This window comes from Vombatus ursinus, unplaced genomic scaffold (assembly GCF_900497805.2).
Source record: "Vombatus ursinus unplaced genomic scaffold, bare-nosed wombat genome assembly UNPS02010219.1, whole genome shotgun sequence".
NCBI lineage: Eukaryota > Metazoa > Chordata > Mammalia > Diprotodontia > Vombatidae > Vombatus > Vombatus ursinus.
The window spans coordinates 5,472,369-5,479,946 of NW_020949997.1; positions in this window are offsets into that span (position 1 = coordinate 5,472,369).

Sequence of the window (7,578 nt, forward strand, 5' to 3'; positions counted from 1 at the left end):
GCCTTGACTGTAACAGTCAGAAGGAAGGTGAGGAACATTCCTGGAGCATAGACGTGACCACCATTGTGGAGCCACAGACTGTGGGAAGAGACAGTCAGGCAGCCTATGCTTTCTGGTCTTGTTATTTGTGCCCTGTGGCATTCTCCTGTTTTGTCCTGACCCAGCAACACTGCATGCAGGTGTTTCTAAGAAATCTGAGCTTTTTTTTTTTAAACAATAAAGGATATTTTTAATAAGGAAGTTGTGTGCTCAATGCCCAGGAAACTGCTAGGAGACTATTATTCCCATTCTCCCCCAGCTCCTAGCATTGAGGTCTCAGGGCCTTGGGTGGGATGAAGAAGGGCAGCTCTGCTTTTTCTCTAGGCTTGGACAGCTGTGGGAAATCCCAACCTTATAGCCAAATGGGAAAGGGAACTTAGGAACAGTGGGAAGACAAAGACTGTGCATCTGTCCTTCTTGTGGGGGCTCTCAGATGGTGTCTCTGGAACTCCCTGTCTCACAGCCTTGGCCAAAGAGAATGGAGGGTAGGATAGGCAGACTTTCTCCCATGTGTGGATTGTCGAAGCTGATTGTGTGGACTGAGTGGGCTAAGGGTGTGTGCTTCTCTGTCAGGGACAACTTAAATGATAGTTCTGCTAGAACACGGGGAAGAAGGGAACGTGAGTAGCTGCTACTCCCTTCAGAGAAGGCTCCATAGGCTACTTTCAGCTTTAGAAAAGGACAAATGAGATGGTTGGGGTTTGTATGTGTCCAACAGTGGGACCCCCATTGCCTTGTGACTTCCTGGGCACATGGGGGTCCTTACTTCTCCCCTAGGGCATGAACAAAGCTAAAAAGGAGGGCGATGGAGCATGTTCCTTTCCCCTCCCCCAATTGACAGAGTAATTCCCCTTCTTTTTGCTCATTTATTGTGGTCAGTCTCCAGGCTAGGTTTTGCCAGGTATTTGAGGCCCTGACTGTCAGAAAGGAAACAAGTTAGTTAAAAAGCTATATTCTATTTGAGTTCCTGTTGTAAGGTAGATGCAGCTGGCCTGAACAATAAGAGCTGTAATCTTTTGACCTGGGCAAACACAGACTTTATCGGGTGCTAAAACACAGAAGACAAACACCAAATTACTCGTAAAATAAAAAAAAAAGTTGGAGGAAGGGAGCATAAAACATCCAGCCTCGGACCTGGCTAGATGTTCCTGGGTACCAGCTCCCCAGGGGACTTTGTCTATAGTCCTAGGGTTTTGACCTTCCATTATCTACTAAATTTGCCTAATCATTGAACTCACTACTTGAGGTACTATGCTTCCTGACTCTTCTGGCTCCTAAGACACTTTGACATCTTGAGTCCTCATACTTCAACTGCAGTGACCATTTCTCTTGCAGCAGCACCATTCCCCCACACCCCCCTCCTCCCCCAATGTTCTTTCTCTGTTACCAGCTTTTTTCACTTGCTTCTACCCCGTTTCCTCTCCAGCTCTCTCCACATACCCCAAGAGACTTTTTCAGGGCTTATTCACCAGGGGAAAGAGAATATGCAAATTCAGAAATAATACACCAGAGTAAGGTAATTAGAAATGTCCAACAAATAAATCTACCTAGCTCCTAAATTAGTTTGTCTCTAAACTTCCTAAGCTATTCAGCCTAGTTACAATTCCCTAGTGCCAGCTCAGATGGTCCACAGTTCTCTACATAGAAGACTTGAGTGTCCAGGCGACTCAGACAAGACTTGGTCTTCTGAACCAAACTGCTTTGGGGATTGGAGTTGGTAACCTGGGTTCTCCGGATGGAATCCATAGATCCGTTTCACTGTCTCAGGCTTACTCTTAGCCAATCAGGACCTCTGCAGATGGCATTGCTGGTTTTTGGTGTTCCACCCATACTGAATCTCATACCAGAAGGACAAACAAGGAGACATAGCAAGGCGAAGAGGTGAGTGTTCCTTTCACCTCAAAAATCAGACGAATTCAACTCAACACACAAGTCATCCCAAAGCTCACAGAAGACAACTTATTTCCTTACAAGGGCGAACATACATTGGGTTCTTCCATTCCTATGCAGTTGGGAGAGAGTAAGGCAGGGAGGATGTATGAAGAAGGGCTGGTTTCATACAGAGGAAAAGTAAGCAGCTAGGAGGCAGGGCAGATAGAGGCCTCGATCTGGGGTCAGGAAGACCTGAATTCAAATCCAACCTATTATACTTTCTGGCTGCATGACCCTGCTTAGGGAAAGTCACAACCTCTGTTTGCCTCAGTTTTTCATCTGTAAAACCAGGATAATAATAGCATCTACCTCCCAGGGTTGTTGTGAAGATAAAATGAGATATTATTTGTAAAGCTCTTTGCAGACCTTAAAAAGCACTACATAAATGCTATTATTATATTATAATTGCCCACATGAAGTAATTTGAGGGTTCCACACTACATCTCACCCCACCCCCCAAGATGCCTTCCTCAGCCAAATTTGTCAAGACTTTGCCTAGCTATCTCTTTTTTCACATTGTTAGCTATTAGGATAGGGTGGGTTGGGATTCATTTGTTACATTATCTGGCTCATCCTTAGAGAAAACCAAGTTTAGTCTAGTCTGGTGCTTGTCACACAGTAGGCACTTAATAAATGCTAGTTGACCGACTGACTATCCCTCTGGAGATGGAACATAGGGCTAGTAATTTTCAGTGGGAGGCCGGGAAAGTCAAGAAAAAAGGATGAGGAAAGCCACTTTGGGCAATCAATATCAATCAGAAAACGTTCATTAGTCACTTACCATATGCTAGTCATCCTGCTGAGCTCTGGGAATACAAAAAGAGGTAACCCGCCAAAATCTCCCCCCAGTTATTGCAATCAAAGAGCTTACATATGAATTCAGAGGTTTTAAACTTGGGGACTAAGAATTAAAAAAAATTATTTTGATAACTGTATTTCCATATAATTGGTTTCCTTTGTTTTCCTGTGCATTTTATATTATTCATTATTCTGAGGAGGTCCCCATAGGCTTCAACACATTGCAAAAGGGGTCAGTGATACAAGAAAACCCCTATTCTGATGGTGGCATCAGCACACAAATAACCAGATCCAAACAAGATATGTACAGAGTAGATGGAAGTTAATCTCAGAAGGGAATGCTCTAGCAGCTGAGGTAGCAGGAGACAACCTGAGAAAAGCCTCCTTTAGAGGGTGACGTTTTAATTAAGACTTGAAGGAAGCCAAGGAAGCTCAGAGGTGGAAGTGAGAAGAGAGAATATTCCAGGCAGGAGGCACAGCCAGTGCAAAAATGTGGAGTCAGGAGATAGGGGTGTCTTATTGGAGGAAGCAGTAAGTGAGCTAGTGTATCTGGAAATTAGAATGGGTGCAAGGGTATAAAGCAGGGGTTGGGAACCTATGGCCTCAAGGCCACATGTGGCCCTCTAGGTCATCAAGGGCGGCCCTTTGACTGAATCCAAACTTCGAAGAACAAATCCCCTTAATAAAAGGATTTATTCTGTAAAATTTGAACTCAGTCAAAAGGCCCAAGGCCCAAGGACCTAGAAGGCCACATGTGGCCTTGAGGCCATAGGTTCCCCACTCCTGGTAAAGAGTCAGAAGAATGGAAAGGTAGGAAGGGCCAGGTTATGAAGAACTTGAAATGCCAAACAGAGGACTTTTCATCCTGGAGATAATAAAACTCTTGAGTTGATTGCTCAGGAGGGTGACATGGTCAGACCTGTGCTTGAGGACAGTCACCTTGGCAGCCAGAGGTGAGGTCACGTACTCTTCAGATGGGGACTGAGTGGTTGATAAACACAATTTTGCTTAGGTGGGGAAGGCTTGGGTGAACAATATATGTTTGTTGAGTTCAGTTGATGGTGTGGGGTTGAGGGATACCAAGCTCCCCCAAACTATTTCTCAGTTATATAGAGATATCTCTCAGAGACCCCCAAGACAGAGCAACCAATCCAACAATATCTACTGATATTGATTTAGTGGATAGACTGTTAGACTAGGATTCAGGAAGACCTGCATTCAAATTCCATAAACCTTAAAACAGTATAGAGGTTGGCCCAAAAGTCTTAGTGCAGTTTTAAGCTTTAATAGTTTAAAACTGCCCTGAGAGTTTTGGAATGCCCTGTATAAATGCACAGACATTATACTGTCTGAGAGGACAGACATTATAATGTACTGAGAGGGACTATCTCATCCTGGGTAGAAAGCCATAGAGAATTGACTTCAAGTTCTGCCTTTGACACTTAGTTATGTGACCCTGGGCAAATCATGTAACCAGTGCTCGAGAGCCAGCAATTCTCGAAGACAATGCATTGGTAGAAGGGGTTTCTTCATCTGGGAGTTCTCAGTCAAGTCAGGTCAATGAGCATTTATTAAGTGCCTACTCTATGAAGCCACTATTTTCAGAGCTGGAGTTACAAAAAAAAAAAAAAAAGGCAAAAACCAGTACCTGCTCTCAAAGAGCTCACAGTCTAATGGGGGAGACAATATGCAAACAACCACATACAAACAAGATATATACAGGATAAATTGGAGACACTGTCAGGGTGGAGACACTAACTAGCTTTATAAGGGATCAGGAAAAGCTTCCCTGCAGAAGATGAGGTTTTAGCTGAGACCAAGAAGTCAGGAGGCAGAGATGAGAAGAGAGAGTATTCCCTCTCCCAGGCATGGGGGGGCATTCCTCTATTGAGGCATGGGGAATGGTCAATAAAAGTGAGTGGAGGCAAGAGATGGAGAGGCACATGTGAAGAACAGCAAGGAAGTCAGCATTGCTGGATGGTAGAGTATATTCAATGTATCAATGACATCACAGGTCTAGTCTCTATCCCTATCTCCTATTGCCATCTGATTAGCACTGGGCACTAGAGGCCAAGAGAGAGAGACATAAGCTGTATTGCCTCCCCAAATTTCTTTTGGTGCCAGAGACATACTCAGAATGGTGAGTACCTTTGGTTTAGAGCAGGGAGTACAGGGGCAGAAAGAAGGTATGAATTGTCTGTACCAGATGTTGTATGGTGGGAATGGAAGGTCAGAGTTGGGTGAGGATATTCATTCACTTAAAGAAGTACCTGGAAAGATGATGGTTGTTGAGAGTTTTTGGGCACCAGAGGCAGAATACGGTCCTAGGGACAAATGGATCACTTGTCTGAACTTGGACAGCATTTTTCTGATTACCTGTCCTTTTTCTTTTCTACATGTGAAGTCATGCAAAACATATTTCCACGTTAGCCTTGTTGTAAAAAAAAATAAGAAAAATAAAGTGAAAAAAATTATGCTTCAATTTACACTCAAAGTTCATCAGTTCTTTCTCTGGAAGTGGACAGTATTTTTTATTATGAGTCCTTTGGAAGTGTTGTGAATCATTGTATTGATCAGAGTTGCTAAGTCTTTCTCATTTGATCATCGTTACATTGTACTGTGTACAGTGTTCTCCTGGTTCTACTCACTTTGTATCAGCTCATATGCCTTCCCTATTTTACTGAAATCATCCCCTTTGCCATCTCTTACAGCACAACATGTTACAGTATTCCATCACAATCATATACCACAACTTTTTCAGCTGTTTCCCCTGTTGATGGACATCTCCTCAAATTTCTTTATCACTACAAAAAGAGCTATTATAAATATTTTTGTACTTATGAATCCTTTTCTTTTTTTCTTGATCTCTTTGGGATACAGACTCAGTAGTGGTATTGCTGGGTCAAAGGGTATGCACAGTTTTATAGCCCTTTGGGTACGATTCCAAATTGTTTTCTAGAATGGTTGGGCCTGTTCACAACTCCACCAACAGTGCATGGGGGCACCCATTTTTCCACATTCCTGTCAGCATTTGTGATTTTCCTATTCTGTCATGTTAGCCAATCTGATGGGTATGAGATGATACCTCAGAGTTGTTTTAATTTGCTAATCAATAGTGATTTAGAGCATGTTTTCACATGATTATTGATAGCTTTGATTTCTTCTGAAAATTGCACGTTCATAGCCTTTGACCATTTATCAATTGGGTAGTGGCTCTAATTCTTATGAATTTGGTTCAGTTCCCTATATATTTGAGAAATGAGACCTTTATCAGAGAAACTTTCTGTAAAATATTCTTGTTTCCTTCTTTCCTTCTAATTTTGGCTGCATTGGTTTTGTTTGTACAAAAACTTTTAAATTTAATGTTGATTACCTGTCTACTTGTGGAAGGCAGTACATTGTTGCGGAAAATTCCCTGATCTTAGAGTCAGGAGCCATGAGTTCCATTAACAGATTTGTCTCAGACTCATTGCTTGACCTTTGGACATGCCATTTTGCCTCTTTAGGGTACAGGTTAGTTATCCCCAGAGGTGAGTCAGTTCAATTTAACAGACATTCATTAATCATCCACTGTGTTGTGCTAGTTGCTAGAGATACAAAGAACAAAACAAAATAGTCCTTGCCCTCAAGGAGTTTCTGGTCCCCCATAGGTCATGGAGGGGCTGCAATATGCATGCAGATAAGTAAATGTAAGGTAATTTCAGGAGGGAGAACACTGGAGGAGATCAGGGAAGGCTTCTAGACATGGCACCCAACCTAAGTACGGAGGGAACATAAAGATTCTGAAAATCTGAGATGAAGAAGGAGGATAGTTTGGCCATGGAAGATGAATTGTGCCAAAGCACAAGGATAAGAGATGGAATATTGATTTCAGGGAGCAGCTAGTAGATATATTTGATTAGAAAATAGACTTTGCAAAGGAGAGAAATGTGAAACACTAGAAAGGTAGCTTAGAACCAGCTTGTGATGTACTTCAAATACCAGGATGAGGAGTAACATTATTGTAATTTAAGATAATAAATAATATAGGAGTAATATACTCTACCATCCAGCAATTTTGTTTTTGTTTGTTTTTTCAAAAAATGACATTCAGATCTGTGATTTGGAAAGATAATTTGATTTTCTGTGTGGAAGCAGAGTGGCCAAATGAAGAAGCTATCATAATAGTGATGAAGGCTTGAACTAAGATAGTAGCTGCCTGGGGTTCAGAGAAGGGACAACTATGAGAGAGATTGTGGGGATGGAATCATCCTCAAGACTTGTGAGTGGATTGGTTTTGGGGGAAGTGAAGGCAGAAGCAGGAGTCAAGGAAAACTTCAGGGTTACAAACCTGAGTGACGGGGAAGATGCCCTCAGCAGAAATAAGGAGGTTAGAGTGGGTTTAGGAGGAAGAATGAATTCCATTTTTGACACCTTGAGTTTGAGATGCTAACTATATATGAGAAAGATGTCAAGTAGGCAGTTGGTGCTAGGGGTCAGGAATTCAGGAGAGATTGGGATTGGATATATAAATTTGTGAGTTACCTAATTAAACCCATAAGAGCAGCTGAAATCAGCAAGGGAAGAGAGCAGATAGAGAAAGAAGAGAAGATGGCCCTGGTCTGAGCCCTTGGTGGAGAGGGACAGGATATGGACAATGATCCTACAAAGGAGACTAAGAAGAGATGTCAGACAGGTAGGAGGAAAATCAGGCAAGAAGAATGTTACAGAAGCCACAAGAAGCGTGGATATGTAGGAGGATGGGGTAGACAACAATATCTAATACTACATAAAGGTGAAGAAGAAGAAAGGATCAAGAGAAGGAAGTTA